We start from the raw sequence: 20,506 nt of genomic DNA, 5'->3' as shown, positions 1-20,506 counted from the left end.
TGTGTGTACACATGTGCATATGTGTGTGAATGCTTGTGTGAGTGCACACATGTATGCGTGTGTGTGTGCCAGGAGTTAGCCTTCGGTGTTGTTCAGTTGCCATCCCCCCCGGTGCTCACTGATTCAGCTCAGCTTGGTGTCCAGCAGGTACTGGACTTCCTCCTGCCTCTACCTTTTCAGCAGTGGGATTACAAGCTTGTGCCATCGCATTCTACTTTGTACCTGAGTTCTGGGTATCACAATCGGGTTCTCATGCTCACAGAGCAAGCACTTCACACACTGAGCTGTCTCCCAGGTCCCAGATAACATCATTTCACTTTCAGATTTAGTCAGCCCAGCATATTTTGCCCTGAGTATAAGGCTGACTGTAGATTTTAGGTAGAATTTTTATTTCCCTGGATAAGGTGATGACATTTTTCACAGATTAGCGAAGGTTTTAACTGTAATATGTGTTTAATTTTCTTCTCCTGGATAATTATTTCTCTTGTGTCTATTTATGGATAAGTTGCTATATGGAGGCTTCTGAATGTGGCACCCTTTGTGCTTGCCTGGATAATAATTCCTGTTTGTTCATGGTAAGTTACTCCTTTAAAATGGCATTAAATTAAGGTAGTTTTCAATTTATTTTGCATTTCTATGTTTTACTGAAAAATGATACTGATATTTTTCTGGCTTTTTCTCCCCTCTGCCTTTGTTGGGTTTTTGTTCTGTGTGTTATGTCTCCTTGATAGGAACAGTTGGGAAATTCCTTTAGTTGTTGCCTTTGAGGGAGGAATGGGAAGTCCAATCTTATGCCCACAGTCTCATCTCCCTCACCTATCCTGTCTGTTCCACTCACTCTCTATGCTCCCCCCCAGTCTGGCCCCCTTCCTCCTCTCTCTCTATGCCTCCCTTCTAGGCCCAGCATGCCAACCCCAGCTCTGCAGCAGCACAAGAGACACTTGCTATATTTCTCTGGTTTGTTCCTTGTCATCTGAACCATGGTAGCTTTGAGAATGTTCAGATTTTCTCCTCTGTTCCCTTCTTTCCCATGTGAGTTTTGGGCAGTGCCTTGAGGTCTTTGGGTTTCTATATCACAGAAATGGATTTCTAAGTATACAATGAAAACGAAATGAATAAACCAAGAAACACATTTGACTGCAGGCCTGTGGAATGATTGGGGGAACCCTTAGCCTGTCCAGGAAAGTGGTGGTGGAGAGAGAGGGGCAGGGAGTAGGCAGAGGGGCCCTGGCATCACTGGTTTCTCCTTTGAGGGAGCTTCCATGACCAAGTGGATCAAGAATGTGTTCACACACAGGCTTCATCAGAACACATTTAGGGATGTGGGAAACAAGAGGAAAGTTTTGGGAGACCAAGAACCCAGAAATAGAACAATGTGTCTCAAATAGAGGAAAGGACTTTCCTGGTGGAATTAAAAATACGTTTCCATATTCTTTAGTTAGAAATAAAGCACCAATATGCCATATGGGAAACTGCTGGTATTAGAAAAACACCATTTGTTAATTGTTCTTTGCCTCTTGTCCCATTATGAATGAGAAAATATAGATAAGAGCTTATCCACTTATATGCATGATAAATTATGGATCAGCTTGTCCATCTCTCGTTCTGATATGCTCTGTATTTTTCTCTAAAAAATCTAATTAGCCATAATGCAATCAATCCTTCCCTTTCTTCCACTGAGAGAAAATAAAATATTTCCTGATTCTATGACAGGCATGTGTGTATGAGTGTGCATATATATGTAGGTGTGTGTGTGTGTGTGTGTGTGCACATACATCACTCAAATAAGAATACAGAAGGAATATACAGGAAGCTAAATGCATGCCTCTGGTCTGTGTCCCTACTCACAGGTACACTGTTCCTCAGCCACACCTTCAGGGTAGCTGGATATCCAAATCTTTCAAATAGGAAAGAGTTCTCATGAAGATGAGGAAGCTTAAGACTGGGCCTTTGTTTTAGGGACTTGAAGGAAGAGCTGTTAGGATCCATTGGAAGCACAGCTTGCCAAGACTGAAGAAGTGACCTTAGGCATGCCTTTAGGAGGTAACTGTCACTGTTGAAGATGCTTGAACTCCAAAGTTAAATTCGTGGGAGCCTAATTCTCCTGAAGGTTACTGGATCAAAACTCTGTTTTCTGCCTACAAATATATGGTGTGGGGCATGAGCTACTAGAGCATCTAGAGCTCTGTATTATGTAGGCTGGGATGGCATAATGTTGGTTTCTCTGTATAAGAAAGAGTTGAAGTTGGCAAAGGCAGGTGACCTCTTTGAAGCCATTAAGCTGATGGGAAACAGGACCAGATTTACTGTGTATTGTCCTTCCCAATGCACCATGCTTGAGAAACTATTTGGAGGATTTGGAGCATTGAATTGTCTTATGATCTTATGAGTTTCTTGGAGACTGTTTCCACTTCTGACCCAGATCCAGAAGTCAGCCCTGAAGTGCCTCACACTGCATCAGATAAACTGTATGCCCCTCAGACCCTTGGAGTAATTACCGAAGGAAAATCTGATATAGACACTACATGTAGAAAATTGGATGCCACTCTTCTATTCTATAGGCAGCTTGCTCTCTGACCCCAGCTTGTGTTTGGTGGCACTCTGACACCAGTGGAGAACTAATTGGCTTTGTAATTGTGATCCCTGCTGTGACCTGCACAAGCTGTTCTTATTCATAGAAGCCCCTAATCCTTTTCCAAATGCATACTTCCATTTGCCTCAGTAATACCCCAGGGTAGCAGGGTATGGTATGGTAAAGGAATTCTTTCAATCTGCTCTAAATTTAGACTGCTAATTTCACTTATCATCCCCCTCCTGGATAGGTGTTGGAACCAGAGGCAGCAAAGCCCAAGCATTTCATTCATGTTCTCCTCTGGGGTCTGAGGACACAGCTCTCTTCCCTTGCTGAAGAGACAATTCCTTTGTCCTTGACTGGACTTGCCCTGTGGCACCTCGTCAGTCATTCTTGTAATTTCTACAGAGACCCTATAGACTGAGCAGCATTGTTTAGGCTCAAATGAAGAATAAATGTAGATAACATCCTTGCCTGAAAGGGTCTGGAGAGGAGTCCAGATGAAGGACAAGATTCACCTTGAACAGCTCAGAAATGTACACCACCAACCTCATGTTAAAAAGCTGAAGCTGAGCTCAGTAGAAGGTGGAGACTGTGTTAAATAGAGTTGACTGTCTAGGAAGCCATCACTTCAGAATGGATCAAATTCCACCTTATGTGGAAGCCCTCTGAGGAGCCGTGAAGCCTGAGTGAGGATCCTCCCACTGCAAGCTCACATCTGGGTGACTCTGTGTGGGTTGCTTTCTTTCCTGTCCTTTGATTTTTCTTTTAACATAAATAAAAACAATCACATTTTTGAGAACCCTATGGGTCCAGGGGGTTGAACTCAGGCTCCTAAGCCTGACAGCAAGCAGTTCCACCCACTGAGCCAGCTCTCCTGTCCAAGTTTTGCTTTATATTGACATAGGTATTTGTAGACAACTTTACACTCTTTCCCTGGCTTGTAGTTTATAAATTCATTCTCTCAGAGTGTCCTTATAGAAGTTTGAATAACTTTAAACCTAGTTCCTTGTTTGAGAGAAATCTGGGGAATGTGGTGGGAGAGTTATAGACTCAGATACATAACCTATGATTGATAACTAGTTATGTGATTGTTTAAAAAATTCATCCTGATTGTAATTACCCCAGAAATACCAACCTTGTGTCTTTTAGAGGGGCTTCCCTTGTAGGGGAGGACGTTTACAAAACACCAAGCTATAGTCAAGACCACACATGTCTTCCCTCTGATGAGGAGGTCTGAGTGCAGAAATAGCAAATAATGTTGGTCTTGTGTTATAATCCTTACATTCCTGTATGCTTTCTGTTTTGCTGTCCTGAGAAAGAGAGCAAGATTTTTTCTACCCTTAGCAATGGAAAACACAATGTCCTAGAACTAGTGTCTGACATAGCCACAGTCAGTTCATCAGTTGATTTTTCAGAGAACATTTTTATGCAAGTGTATTCTCAGTCCTTTTGGTTCGAATGTGCCTCTTCCATGTCCAGAGATATCTAAAAATATAACCCCACTACCCTGCCAGTACCCTTCCAAGACCGTTTACTTTCTGTAGTGTGCACTATCCAATCAGACAACCCGAAATACCTGTCCTTAGTGAATAATCTCATAAGATATTCTGAAGATGGCAAGAAGAACCACTCATTGTCCTCATCTTTGGAACCTGATGCTGTTCTGGGTGGTCCATGATAGATGGGTCATGGTTTGGTAATAAGTCTCTGAAAAACAAACCAGGAAGCCCATGTTCTTGCATTCCCACCTACTCTTCTGAATGGTGTTCTCAATTCCTAATGAAGAAGAGTGGAGAAGGGTGACTCTTACAAATTTTCAGGATAGGAGGTCAGGGTGGTGGCCTGTATGGGTACTCTAGCCTTCAAATCAGAGGGCAGATCCATCTCCCTGTCCCGTTACTGTTACAGCCCTGGGTCCATCCTGTGGATTGTTGAGTTGATTCTGTCTACAGAATAATCATCATCATCATCATTTCTGGACCTTAGTGGATTAAATATATAATGAAAATGGTTCCACTAAGAAACAGAAGCTCTTTCTCGGTCGGCTACCCTCCTGCCCTTGGTCTTCTATCTGGTAAGTCTGTGGGGGCCAAAGACAGATTATTTCCTGTGGATCTGAGAGCAAGGATCAGAGTGTTCTATGTGGTTTCCTGAACCCCTCATCCCCAGAGCTCTGCAGATCATATGCTTTGTTGTAGCGTTAATGTGGAGTGTCTCCCACCGACTCTTGTGTTTGAAAACTTGGTTACCAGCTGGAAGACCTGTTTGGAAAGGTTGTGGAAACCGTAGGAATTGGAGCCTCACAGGACGAAGAAGGTGCATTGAAGTTTTATGTTCTAGCCCCACTTCACGTTACCTCATTTCTTCCTGACCATAGATGCACTATGACCAGTTGGCCTCCTGCTCCTGCTGCCATGCCTTTCCTCAAACTATGATGTAGAATAAACCCTTCCTCCTTTAAGTTGTGTCTTATCTGGCATTTTATCACAGCAAGGAGACAATTAACTGATACAGGAGGGAGGAATCTCTGCTTGTGGCTACTGAGTTTCCTGTGGTTGCTGGGATTCCTGTACATTAAGGCTTAGCTGGGACTAGAACCCAGGGCCTCAGACATTTCCCCATGGTTGGTGGTAAGTCAACAATTTCATTGAAGCATGTATACCAGAAAACCAATATTTAATCACAAGGTAATTTTTCAGCTTAGTGGTATAAAGCAGTCACTTCACAGTGACTGTCAATTGGGAAGGGAGTCAGGATCTTAGACGCATCAGGGCCTGTTCTCTTTGCTGTATGTGTTTGATTTTCAGTTGCTCCCCAGACATCACTGCTAGACTGTCCTGGGGTGAAGCTACTGGAACCCTTTGCAGGGTAGATTCTTAGTTCATGCATCTAGATGCTGGGCTGAGATAACTGAAGAGATGTCAGCATGGGCCCTTTACCAAAACACTTTTGGATGGCCTCTCCAGCTGAACAGGTATAGAGAAGTATGATTTCTTCCTTGGTGTCCCAGAGCTCCATGAGTGAATACTCCTAGAAACAGGCAGACACCGTGTTGTTGCCTGCAACTTTCTCTTGACAAGTCAGAAAACAGCATTTCAGCTGCTTTCATATTTGTCAATTTTTCACTCAAATTTAAAAGATCTGAAAGTGAGAGTCTACCTCTCAATTCAGGGAACTTTTAACATAATTTTAAACTTGCCTGGGCAAGTCATCACCTAGTCAGTGTGATAGGTTGGTGAAACTGTGAAGATTCTTCTCTCTGCTGAGGTATGCTCTAGGAGACAGGTCTAAACAAACAAAAATAAACAAAATACAGTTAGAATTTGCTGACAGCTGTAAAGGAACTAAGTAAGATGTCATGGCGGATACTGCATGGAGAAGAGTAGAATACCAGGATGAAACAGGACATCACAGGTTGCTGTTCCTGGGGTGACATGAACATATGTCTACTTATTCCATACAGGGAGCCAAAACCTTAATTTAAAAAAGGAAGCAAAAAGGAAAAGAAAGAACATGACTGCTTCTAGGTATGGTGGAAGAGACAGTTTATTATCAATTTGTGGGAGAGCATAGCCAGAGGCAGACACGTCTGGGAGACTCCAGAGTGGACATGACCACACTGAGCTAGGACATAAGGGAAGATGGGGAGGGGAAAAGACAGGGGACAGAGGGGAACCAGGTGCAGCACCCAGGAGTCAAAGGTCCAAAAACCGGAAGGTAACCAAAATGTCTGGATGGTATAGGGTAGATCATCTGGGGGAAGGGCAACCCAACCCTTGGGCTGGAGAGTTTAGGGTAGAGGGTGAGATATACAAGCCATACCCTATAGCAGATAGGGACTGAGGGATTCTTGGGGAATTTGTCCTGGGTTTTAAATTTAACAATTACAGATCAAATAACTATACAACCAAAGTCCAACTTGGTGAACCAATTAGTGACTGGGGTTGATGAAGGATTACTTATTGAAAAATAGATGACTCGGTGGCAGCTGTGTCATTGAAGGTCCATCCAAAGTGGGTAATGACTCATAGAAGCTGCAATCCTGGAGCTCTCTGGCCACTTGGAGACAAGTTGGCAGGTATAAGGGTCTCCTTTAAGCATGTTAGCTAGTCAAGTCTCCTCCCCATCAGTTGTTACTGCTTCTGTAACTTGTGTCACTGTGGGGGAAATAGCTTGTGTATCTGGTAAATTTTAGGGACTTCCTGAGACTCTTGAATTGTTTACTTCTGGAGTCTCAGCAAGCTTTCCTTAAGAACACCCTATGTCTTAAGGAACTTCCCTCCAGGATGTGATTTCCAGCTTGGGGAAAATTGATACACAATACCCTGTATAGTCAAGAAAGTTTTCCCTGAGGAGGTGATATTTACATTGATTTTCTTCAAGGATAAGAAACAGTATGTCAAGCCCAGTACAAAACACTATAGGAAGAAAGGAAATGGCACAAATTCCAGGGTTGCCACAAACAAGCAATAGATAAAGAGGCTGGGATGGGGCAAACATGAAATGATTCGGCAAAGGCAAGTGGTGGCTTGTGTTCTTCCCAGCTAACCCAGGAGTTACAGGATATTGTGAGCAGATTTTCTCAATGCTTTTGTGCTCTGAATGCTCACAATGGAGTTAGTAATGGTCCAGGCATGAAACTTGAATTAGAATGATGCATAAAGGAACAGGGTATAACATGTAACATCTTAGAAGAATAGAAGCTTCTAATTATTTTTAAAATAATATATAATGAAAAGAAACTGAAGAGAACTCCCAAATTTTAGCTTGACTGTATAGATCAGGTTGATAAGATGGGTTCATCTTCTTGTTAATATAAACAAATCAAGCTCTGAATGTATTTGTGTGTGTGTGTTGTATGATTTCTCCTGGGGAGACATGAACAAATGTGTACACATCCCATGTAGGGAACTAACATAGACCCGACTTGCAGGCAGCTCCACTAAGAGACTAATGTAGAGGACAGGCTTGTGAATCTTGTAACTTTCACAGCTTCAAAAGCTGTGTGAGGTTCATTAGCTTCCTTACCCTCAGAGTCACAAACATACCCTCACTTCAGGAAAGAATATTTCAGTCTAGAGGAAATGTTTCAATTTGCAGGGAAGAGCTATACAAGAATAGCTACAAAATCCTTGACTAAATCTTATATAAACAGCTTTGTGTCAATTATGTGTGTAGCTGTTCAGAAGTGGGTTAGAGTCCATGTTTTTATTACAGACCCACTTTTTTTCAAGTCTCCATTCCTCTATAGTCATCACAGTGACAAAATAAATTGCTCATGATAGCAAGGCTATGCCCTTTGTTGTCAAATGTCTACAAAAAGTGACGAGACAAGAAGATACCTAGACAGACATAAGAATACCTAAGTACAGTGAGCTCTTCTTATTTGGGACAGATGAATTCAGGGCTGAAGCAATAGCAGACATCCAGGAATGACCATGTTGGCTTTTACTAGGTGGAATCTGTGCCTAGAACAAGCGATAATCAGAGACACTTTAAGTTAAAAGGTATGACAGGATGAAAAGAAGTGGGCTTCTCTATAGAATTGGGAAGGGATAAATGCATGGTAGTAACACTGTTGAGCTGGGGAGATGACTCAGCTGGTAAAGAGTTCTCTTTGAGAGCACAAGTACCTGAGTTTGGATCCCCAGCTCCTACATGAAAAAGCTACATGTCACAGTGTGCAATTGTCATCTCAGCACCAGGGAGAGGAAGGGCACAGGAGGATCCCTGTGGCTCCCTGTCTAGTTAGTTCAACCAAATCAGTGAGCTCAGTGAAAGAGACCTTGTCTCAGAAATGTGATAAAGAGTGTAACTGAGAAATACATTCAACTTCAACCTGCCACTGTGTGAATATGGACACATGTGTGTGTACATGATCACACACATGCACACCCACATGCATACAACATTAAAAGGTCATACTTTGAAAACCTGTACTCTTCAAAATTTGAAAATTTATAGGAAATGGGCAATTTTCTGGATAGATATCACCTGCCAAAATTAAATCAAGAACAGATAAGCAATTTAAATAAAGCCATAACCCCCGAAGAAATAGAAACAGTCACCAAAAGTCTCCCAACCAAAAAAAAGCCCAGGGCCAGATGGCCTCACTGCAGAATTCTATCAGAAGTTCAAACATCAGCTTAGACCAATTCTCCTCCTCAAAGTGTTCCATGCAAAGAAGCAGAAGGGTCTTTGCCAAACTCTTTTTAGGAGACTTCAATAACCTTGATCCCCAAGCCACACAAAGACATAACTAAGAAAGAGAACTTCAGACCAGTATCACTCATGAACACTGAAGCAAAATTACTCAATAAAATGCTGGCAAATCAGATCCAAGAACACATCAGAAAACTCATCCACCATGATCAAGTATGTTTAATCCCAGTGATGCAGAAATGGTTCAACATACAAAAATCCATCAATGTAATCCACCATATAAACAAGCTGAGAAACAAAAATCGCATGATCATCTCACTAAATGCTGAAAACTCCTTTGACAAAACCCAACACCCCTTCATGATAAAGGTCTTAGAGAGATCTGGGATAACAGGAACATACCTAAACCTAATAAAAGCTATATAGAGTAAACCAATAGCCAACATCAAACTAAATGCAGAGAAACTCAAGGCAATTCCTCTAAAATTAGGAACAAGACAAGGCTGTCCACTCTCTCCATACCTCTTCAATATTGTACTTGAAATTGTAGTCAGAGCATTATGACAACAAAAGGAGATCAAGGGTATACAAATTGCAGATGATAGTTTACATAAGTGACCCAAAAAACTCTACCAGGGAACTCTTATAGTTGATAAATACCTTCAGCATTGTGGCAGGATACAAGATCAACTCAAGAAAATCAGTAGTACTACTATATACACAGATGATAAAAGTACAGAGAAAGAAATCAGAGAAACATCACCCTTTACAATTGCCACGAACAACATAAAATACCTTGGGGGTAACCCTAATCAAACAAGTGAAAGACCTGCATAGCAAGAACTTTGAGTCTTTAAAGAAAGAAATTAAACAAGACACCAGAAAATGGAAAGATCTCTCATGCTCATGGATACATATGATCAACATAGTACAAATGGCAATCTTGCCAAAAGCAATATATAGATTCGATGCAATCCCCATTGAAATTCCAGCACAATTCTTCACTGACATTGAAAGAACAATTCTCAACTTTATATGGAAAAACAAAAAACCCAGGATAGCCAAAACAACCCTGTTCAACAAGGCAACATCCAGAGGCATCAGCATCCCTGACTTTAAGCTCTACTATTGAGCTATAGTCCTGAAAACAGCTTGCTATTGACACAACAATATACAGGTAGACCAATGGAGTCAAATTGAAAACCCTGATATTAACCCACACTTGGTTTGTGACATAGAAGCTAAAATTATACAATGGAAAAAAGGCATCTTCAACAAATGGTGATGGCACAACTGGATGCTGGCATGCACAAGAGTGCAGATAGATCCATGTCTATCGCCATGCACAAAACTTAAGTCCAAATGGATTAAAGACCTCAACATAAATCCAGTCACATTGAATCTCTTAAAAGAGAAAGTGGGGGGACATCCTTGAACAAATTGGTACCGGACACTGCTTCCTGAATGTAACACCAGTAGCACAGACACTGAGGTCAGCAACTAATAAATGGGACCTCCTGAAACTGAGAAGTTTCTTCAAGGCAAAGGGCACAGTCAACAAGACAAAAAAGCAGCCCACAGAATGGGAAAAGATATTCATTAACACCATATCTGACAGAGGACTGATCTCCAAAATCTACAAAGAACTCAAGAAGCAAGTCTCCAAACACCAAAGGATCCAATTAAAAAATGACCTACAAAACTAAATAGAGAATTTTCAGTAGAGGAGTCAAAATGGCTGAAAGACACTTAAGAAAATGCTCAACATCCCCAGCCATCAGGGAAATACAAATCAAAACAACCCTGAGATACCATCTTACTCCTGTCAGAATGGCTAAAATCAAAAACACCAATGACAGTTTATGCTGGAGAGGATGTGGAGAAAGGGCAACACTCCTCCACTGCTAGTGGGAGTGCCAACTCATACAGCCACTATGGAAATCAGTATGGAAATTCCTCAGGAAAATGGGAATCTACCACAAGACCCAGCAACTCCACTCTTAGGCATATATCCAAAAGATGCACATCCATACAACAAGGATGTTTGTTCCACTATGTTTATAGCAGTACTATTTGTAATAGCCAGAACCTGGAAGCAACCTGATAAAGAAAATGTGGCACATTTACACAATGGAGTACTACTCAGCAGAAAAAAACAATGGAATCTTGAAATTAAAGGCAAATGGATGGCACTAGAAGAAACCATCCTGAGTGAGGCAACTCAGCTACAAAAAGATAAACATGGTATGTACTCACTCATATATGGATTTTAGACATGAACCAGGGGAGTTCCAGCCTACACTCACACTGCCAGAGAGTCTGGGAAACAGGAAGAACCCCAAGATAGATATGCGTGGTACCACAGAGAAGGGGGAATGAGGCAATATCTCCTGAGCAGATTGGGAGCATGTGGGGAAGGGAGAGGGAGCTAGGAAAAAGGGAGGGGGAAAAGAGGAGAGGAGAGGAGGATATGGGGTAGCAGAAGGGTTGAGTTGGGGGAAGAATAGAAGAGAGCAGGATGAGAGATACCATAATAGAGGGAGTCATTCTAGGTTTGAGGGGAGATATGGCACTAGTGAGATTTCCAGAGATCTACAAGGATGACACCAACTGGCAAACTAAGCAATAGTGGAGAAACTACCTTAAATGACCCTCCCTGACAATGATTTTGACGACTATCTTATATACCATCCTAGAACCTCCATCCAGTGACAGACTTAAGCAGAGGTAGACACCCACAACTAAGCACTGAACTGAACTCCTGGAACCCAGTGACAGAGAGGGAGGAGTGATGAGTAAAGGGGTCAAGACTGGGCCGGTGAAACTAAGAAAAGCAGCTTACCTGAACAAGGGGGAGATCTCGAACCCCAGACTGATGGCTGAGCGGCCAGCATGGGACTGATCCAGGTCCCCTGAATGGAGGTATTAGTGAGAAGACATAGGCAACCTATGGGGCTTTGGATAGTAAATCACAAATGGACTTTGGGTGTCCATCCCACAATGAAGGATGCTCTCTCAGCCTGGACACTTGGGGGATGGCTTGGGCCCTCCCCAAAATGAAATGACAGACTCTAGAGCTCCCCCACAGAAGGCCTTACCCTCCTTGGGGAATGGAGTGGGGCTTGGGTGAGGGACTGGGGCACTGATGGGGGGAGCGGGCATGGAGGGACAGGAGAGGGAGCTGGGACTAACATGGCAAGCAAACTTGTTTCAAATTTAAATATATAATAAAAAAGGGTTTCAAAAAATAAAAATTAACAATTTTTTAAAAAGATAGTTTATCCCTGAGCTACAGCCTATGCATATTGCATTTACTGTCTCTCATAGGAATATTAGGGAATCACTGTAGTTGAACTAGTGTTTTTAGGCATTGCTCTTTTATCCAGTCACATTTTATCCGCACACAAAGAAAAAGAATAGTAAGCATGGCAAGATTATAAACCCTCTGAGGTCCCCCAGTGGCCTACTTCTAGCAAGGCCCCACTTCAGACGGAGCCACCAGCTCAGGACTAAGTGTTCAGACATGAGCCTGTGGTGGTGAACATATCTCATTCAAACCACAACACTGAAAGGCTGATTAACAGGAAAGTCTCTCTGTGTTTGAAGCTGCAAACAGAATTTAGTGAAATTCACTAGGTGATTGTCTTGGGCTAAACACTTAATTGAGGCTCCTCCATTATAGTTTCATTTCAGCATCTGTGATGTGAGGACTAATTACTGATACCATTGTGCAGAATCTGACTAGTCAAAGTCTCAGGAATTCTGGGCATCCTCACCTTTCTGCCAGATCACCTTTCTGCATGGTTTCCCTTGTCTTGAAGTCAATCAAATTCCTCTTGTAGCAAGAGGCTTGGAAAGAACCCGCAGAGCTCAATTGAGTCAATCTTGCCTTCCCAGAGCTCAGCACACCAGGTACTTTCACCAGTGGATTCTGACAGCAATAATTAACATCCTCTCTAAGGCAGAGTTGAGAGAGGGCAGGGTATAACAACTGAAGCCATGAGTATGCTGCCGGCTTCCTCTGGATAAAGTAATTGCCACATTTAAGTTTGCAGGAGGAGGACATCCCTGGGGAAATGGGAATTAGAGGGAGAGGGTAGTAGGAGGGGGCTGGCTGCTGAAGAAAAGGAAGGGTTTAATTACAGTGCATACTGCTCGTTAGGAACTGGGACAATACGCTAATTTCTTTTTGTTTCTAACGATGTGAAGTTTGTGGCAAGTTGTCAGTGAAATTCTAACCATTTCCAAATTTAGTGGAGAATAAAGAGTAAGAGAAGAATGGGAGAAGCAAGGTACGACATCTAGGGGAGGAACTCAATATCTAGTTTCTGGTAAAAGTCAATCTTTTTAAAAAACTGTTTCTAAAGATGTTTTAGTTTATGTGTATGAGTGTTTTGCCTCCATGTGTGTCTGTGCACCATGTGCACACGGTGCCCATGGAGGCCAGAAGAGGGTGCTAGATCGCCTGTATACAATGGAATAAAGAAAGCATCTTTAACAAGTGGTGCTGGCATAACTGGAGACTGGCATGTAGAAGAATGTGGATTGATCCATGTTTATCGCCATGCACAAAACTTAAGTCCAAATGGATCAAAGACCTCAACATAAATCCAGCCACCCTGAACCTCTTAGAAGAGAAAGTGGGTGCTACCCTTGAACGAATTGGTACAGGAGACTGCTTCCTGAACATAACACCAGTAGCACAGACAGTGAGATCAACAATTAATAAATGGGACCTACTGAAACTGAGAAGCTTCTGTAAGGCAAAGGACACAGTCAGCAAGGCAAAAAGGCAGCCCACAGAATGGGAAAAGATATTCATTAACACCATATCTGACAGAGGGTTGATCTCCAAAATTTACAAAGAACTCAAGAAGCAAGTCTCTAAAACATCAAAGGACCCAATTAAAAAGTGGGCTGCAGAACTAAATAGAGAGTTTTCAATAGAGGAGTCTAAAATGGCTGAGAGGCACTTGAGAAAGTCCTCAACATCCTTAGCCATCCGGGAAATGCAAATCAAAACAACTCTGAGATACCATCTCACTCCTGTCAGAATGGCTAAAATCAAAAACACCAATGACAATTTATGCTGGAGAGGATGTGGTGAAAGGGGGACACTCCTCCATTGCTGGTGGGAGTGCCAACTGGTTCATCCACTTTGGAAATCAGTATGGAGATTCCTCAGAAAAATGGAAATAAACCTACCACAAGACCCAGCAACTCCACTCTTAGGCATATATCCAAAAGATGTCCATTCATACAACAAAGATGTCTGTTCCACTATGTTCATAGCAGCTTTATTTGTAATAGCCAGAACTTGGAAGCAACCTAGATGTCCCTCACCCGAAGAGTGGATAGAGAAAATGTGGTACATCTACACAATGGAGTACTATTCAGCAGAAAAAAGTAATGGAATCATGAGATTCGCAGGCAAATGGATGACACTAGAAGAAACCATCCTGAGTGAGGTAACCCAGTCACAAAAAGAGAAACATGGCATGTACTCTCTCGTATATGGATTTTAGACATAGATCTGGGGAGTGCCAGCCTACAATCCTATGGCCAGAGAGTCTGGGAAACAGAAACTTCATTTAGTGGCTGATCGAAGAAGAGGCAGACTCCCTTGGTTAAGTACTGAGCTGAACTCAAGAAAGCCAGTAATAGAGAGGGAGGACTGATGATCAAAGGGATTAAGACTGGGCTGGTTTAAGCCCCAGAAACAGCTGACTAGACAAAGGTTAACTCTTGAATCCCAGGCATCAGACTGGGAATCCAGCATGGGACTGATCAAGACCCCCTGAATCTGGGTGTCAGTGAGGAGGCCTAGGTAATCTATTGAGCCTTGGGTAGCAGATCAGTACCCATCCCAAGTATACACACAGACTTTGGACTCCCATAGAACAATGTGAGGTGCACTCTCACCCTGAACTCTTGGGGAAGGGTCTAGGCCCTGCCCTGTATGAAATGACAGACTATGGACACCCCCATGGAGGGCCTCACCCTCCCTGGGGTAATGAGGGGATAACGGGGGGGGGGAAGGGGATTGGGGGAGGGTACCGGAGGAGCGGAGGGAAAGGGAGAGGGACCTGGAACTGACTTGTGAAGCAACCTCGTTTCTTATCTAAATCTAAACTGGAAAATAAAATAAAAAAATAAAAAAGCAAATGTGGACAAAGTGAGAGAGTCCGCTGATGTTGATTTCTGGCTTTATGTGTACATGTAGCACCTACCACTCACCCCTATACACACAGGAGTAGGGGAGGGAGGGAGAGAGAGAATATCTAAATTGAGAAGACAAAAGTCACTAGAGAAACATGAAATATATGAACAATAGCGGGAAGAATGGTTGTGAACACAGCAGAAGCCAGCCAATGGCCTTATTTTGTTAGGAGAGCATTAGTATCTCCAAATAACTCGAGAGTGAATAAATGGATTTTGAAGGTTGTCTCTTGCTTGTAATTTTATGTCTCTAAAGACAAAAAGCAAGTCTGCGGCAAACGTGACTTCCCTGAAGTATTCGAGGCACTCAGCCAGCTTTGGGTACATGATGGCAATTTGCAGAATGCTCTAATTAAATTAATAGTTGATGAATGTATTAGATATGTTAATTGGATTCTGCTTGCATGAAATCCTGTTTGTTAATTGGTTAGAACTTTGGAAGAGAGCAATCGAGATTTTTTAAATTCTATCACAGGCAAACAAGTAAATATGAGTTCTCAGTGTGGAAATATAGATAGCAGTTCAAATGATAACATAAAAATATTTCTGTAGGAGTTTATAAAATCATATCTTTCATTTTTTTACATTTTCCAAAATATTATTATATGATTTCTCTCCCTCCCTTCCCTCCTTCCAACCCTTCTCATGTTCTCCCATCTTGTTCTCCCTGAAACTCATGGCTTCCTTTCTGTTATTGTTAAATGTATAAATACAATGTTCTGAGTCCATATAGTGCTTCTTCTGTGTCCATGGTTTCAGGTTCACCACTTGGTATTGAATAAGCAAATAAGGGTGCATCTTTGGGGAAGATAGCCCCCCAAAACCCACACTCAGTAGTCTTTAGTTATCTGTAGCTCCTGGCAGCTGCATCTCAGAGTTTCTTTTGCTTCATTTCAGATTATAGTGTTGGAGTAATTTAGAGTATCAGAATATTCCTAATCACCACCCTCAAAACATGACATTCTATTACTTGCTGTTTATTAATTTAATGTTCCACATTTCAGGCTCTGGAGGGCAGAACACAGATGACCACACACTCTAGCACCCCCTGAGTGTTCTGAGATGTGGTTAAAGGTCCCCCATCATTTCTAGGATTCCACACAATCTCACAGCAGGTTTTTCGGTCCTCTGCCTCATAGAATTTTTCTTGTCCCTTTACAGTGATGTGCCCTCAGCCTTAGGAGCAGAAGTTGTGTTGTAGATTTATCCGCTGGTGAGAGTCACCCCACAATCAATTGTTCCCCCTATGATAACCAGTTGTGATTTTCTGCAATGCTCTCCATATTCTTCACAAAAGTGTTTCTTTAATAAGGGGTGCGACCTGCATGTCTCTGTGCGTTTGTGGATAAATATTGAGAATGCAGTTGGGAATTATGCTGGTTTGCCAAAGTGCTTATAAGGAATTCGCCTCTAAACTCTGTGACCTCAGCAGCCCCATGTACTTGGCAGGATTTCCAGTACTAGGCATTATTTCTCTCCTATTGAGCAAGCCTTAAATCCAGCTAGACAGCGGTTAGCTACCACTAATATATAAACACCACCATTAATCTTTAGTTCATTGGAGTAGTTCATAGGTATCACAACTGAGTAGGACTGTCAATTGCTCTCTTGGCAGCTTGCACAGTCCCTTCCAGTACCATGAAAGCTATTCCTCAAAGAGGAGCATCTCAGGTAGATCTAGCTCAAATCCTCAGAGCCAACTTTCAGCCTCTGGGAGACAACCAAGGTTAACAGCAATGCCCGTATTGCTTTTGGAGTCTTTTGGACTGCCCTTACCAACAGCTCAAAAGGAGGTTTTTCATGCCTGGTACTGGGGTTTTGCTATATATGCACACATATAGACTTATCTAAAACTACATATGTAATTTTAGATAAATAAAAATAATTATTCCTTATGGATTTTTCATAAATCCTTAGAGTTGTTTTTCCCTCCTCTCTCCCTCTCTTGTATTTACCTCCTTCCCTTATCCCTGAATAAACCCTGTCCACTTTCCATCCCCTGAGGAGAGGGCACAGATTCTGCCCAGAAGATGCTTTCTTCCCCTTTAAAGCCTTTTTTCACAATGTGTGACGATTCTGACCACATGCTTAATAGTGTCTCTTGGTAATACCCGTGTCTCTCTAGAAATTCCGACTCCCACATCAGTGCTCTAAGAGAAAGCTCTTTGCCACCATGTATGTGCATCTCAGTTGATTTCAGAATCTGATGTTGGGATAATTTAGGGTACCAGAATATTCTCCTAAAACACAATAGTTCATTATTTGTTGTACATTAATTGACTATTCTAGACCTCAGGATCCTATAGGAAAGAACCCTGATGCACACCAAAGCTCTGTAGTGAGCATGTTGTTATCATGTGTGTATAATAGCCAGAACAGCCATCCATACAGTGTTCTGATTAAACAACAACTGCAAAACAAAGTAAACAAACAAAAACCCAGCACCCCTCATTGTAACAAAACAGACTAGTTTTCCCAAACAGCTTTGGGAAGCTTGCCTTTCCCAGATTAATTTGTACAGATTTCTGATTGAATGATTAGATTACCAGAATGTTCTCTTGTGTATTCCATCATCTTATCAGGTGTCTTCAACACAACTGATACTTGGTATGTAACACATCCTGACCATTCAGACTGGATGCTGGCTATACAGGCAGAATCATGTCAGTCACATCTATCCCTACTAGTTGACCATGCAAGCCCTGTGCAGCAGGATGCAGGCTCCCCTGTGTAGCCTGTCTTCCCCGTTGCATGGTTTAGTAAGTGTCTTTATTGCCCCAACTCCCAATCCCATTCACTGTCAAATGTATATATTTTACTAAAGGTTTGGTGACAAAGGTGGAGGTGGGGTTTTACTATTGAAGCTTGAGTTTATTCATCAGGAGTTTCCTGGGCATCCACAGTAATCCAGGATGTCTACTCACCAGCAGCTTCTTTAATCCTCTTTGTCTCAGGGTCTTTTCTGCTCCCTATCATCTTTTCCTGTGGATGGCCACCAGCTCTGGGCTGCTTCTAGGAATGTCCTCTTAGCCGCCTTGTATCCTCACTTTCTTCTGCAGATTAATTCACCTCTGACACAGCCCTGTAATACTAATCATTTAACACATGCCTCGATATGAGGCTATGTGCACAAAGACAATCTGTGCTAACACAACAGAACTCCAATCTTGTTTGGAGTCCCACTTTTTAGGCATTGGAAAAGGAAAATTAATTATTTGTCTGCCAGAAGGCAACACATTTTCAGAGTTCTGTTAGCATCTATATTGGACATGCATATAAAATACCTTTTTATGATACATACTAAGTAAAAAGTTATAGAAGTAATGTAATTGAGCTGCTGTTTTTTTCTTTACTAAGATGTACACAATGTTTGGTGTCGATATTTTTTCTAAATGAAAGGCATTCATTCAGTCATTTGTCATGAGTACAATTTTAATGTACAAAGAACTGGGACCATGAAAGACTCTCGGAAGCACTTGCTCTCCAGGGGGACATGAGCAGCTAGACTTGAGCTATGGGAGACAAATGTGTGCCACAGGCATATGCTTTCCAAGGAGAAGTGGTCATATAGGATGGCTTCTCAAAGGGAGGGCTCTTTCCAATGAATGAGTTTGCCAGCATGAAAAGGGATTGTCCCACTGAATGAAAGGGAAGCAAATTCCAGGGTCACTGGATCCGATTACAATGGCTGGTACTTTCCTGCAGTTAAAATACTCTATCTATATAGAAGGACTTTGGCTGTGAATATTTCTATTTTCACTTCCATGATTAATGAAAAATTTATGGGGCAATACCCCAAGGCTATGCCAATATCCAGTTCTCTGTATAAAACATTCTTCATTCCCTCAATTTAGCTGTCTTTGTTCATTTTTTGTTAATTCAATTATTAGTATAATAGTTTTAGAACTTTCTAATTTTATTGTGAACCTCTTGTAAAGAATCACCCACCTTCTGTATTCATTTATTGACTTATTCCTTCATTTTGAATCAGTAGGTAATCAGGGATTCCTAGCTTGGATATGTGTTACTGCCATTACTTATTTAAAGTCTTCTGGTAGGAGTCCCACTAAATTGTCTCCAATGCCTTTTTTTACATGATTTCCTCATCTTTTCTGACATTCTTGTTTATTAGCACTAGATGCACCCTGGGTATTGCTTGTTTGTGTGGCTCCAGGCATGTATTGCAATCATTTGATTCTTTACCAGGAAAGTCCCTCTTTCAAGTGAGGTATGGATTTTTGGGCACCCTAAACACTGTGTGACAATACGTTCAAGAACTTTTTTGAAAAGTGTGATGTTTGCTTTGGAGTGAGGATGATGAGAGGTAAGATAACTCTAAAGACTGAGGCAGATAATCCAGTGACACAAAATTTGAACAGGATAAATGGCCAACATTCTAGACCCATTAAGCCAAAATCTCTGAGGGTGAGACAGAGGTAGTTGACAAATAACAAACTGCATGTATTTCCAAGATGCATTCAGTGCTCAGGAATAAGATGATGAAGAGGGTTAAAATAGCACCTTCGTGCTGAAGGGATAGCTTGGCAGTTAGGAGCACATACTGCTTTTGTAGAGGATCCCAGTTTGAGTCGCAGCACACACACCAGGTGTCTCACAATCACCTGTTCCAGATGATTTTGTGCCCCTTTCTGGCCACCTAGGGCACTGCACTCACATAGACAAAAGCACCCACAGACACATTAACTCTTAACTAAAAATAAAATTATCAGCTGTGATTTAGTATGCAAGACTTTAGCCTTAATGACCAGACTTTGAGTTCACAGGATGATTCCACTTTGGCCTCTTGAATTCCAGGTTCATTCATAAAAGGAGACAATGTTCATTAGATCTGTGTAGTGCACAGGATTCTCACAAGGATTAAACTGAAGACTGAGTGAAGGAAGTCTTCATGTGCATATGTTCTGAGTAACAACTGTCTATTATTTTGCTGATGGGTTAAAGCAGGAGAAGCCCTTTTTTATTTTACCAGGAATTTAATTTTGGTGCTACATCCATTCATTCTTTCAACTAACACTAATTAAGTACAGGTGTCAGACACTAAGGAACAAGTATTGAGACAAAACAGGACTCCAGAGTTCAAGTTTTGCATAGTCTTATGGTGTTATATAGACATCAATTCAATGAAATAAATGTAAATATATAATGTGTTGAGAGAAATAAAGAGACTACAAGATTAAAGTGAACAATACCAATTTTTCTCTGTACTCACACAGTCGAATTAATCATGCATCCTGGTTTACTTGGCATCACCCTCATTTATACCATGACCTGTATATTTCAAGTAGATTTTTCTTTTTACCTGTGTTGCTTGAAATTTTAATAAATTTTAGCAGTGATAAACCATGTGTATGCAATATGTGTCATACATGGAGTTTTAACACCTTTATCAGTCTGTACTTCATGAATCAAGACAGTGAACATGTCCAAAGCCCATGACTTCCTCAGCCCAACTACCAGTTTCTCTTACTACTGATTGTCTTTCTGTCATAGAACATTTGTTTGATTTTTCAATTATAAAGTATATACTCT

Source organism: Mesocricetus auratus, unplaced genomic scaffold (genome assembly GCF_017639785.1).
Source record: "Mesocricetus auratus isolate SY011 unplaced genomic scaffold, BCM_Maur_2.0 Super-Scaffold_100007, whole genome shotgun sequence".
Taxonomy (NCBI): Eukaryota; Metazoa; Chordata; class Mammalia; order Rodentia; family Cricetidae; genus Mesocricetus; species Mesocricetus auratus.
Note: the sequence above shows the minus strand (reverse complement) of the source record.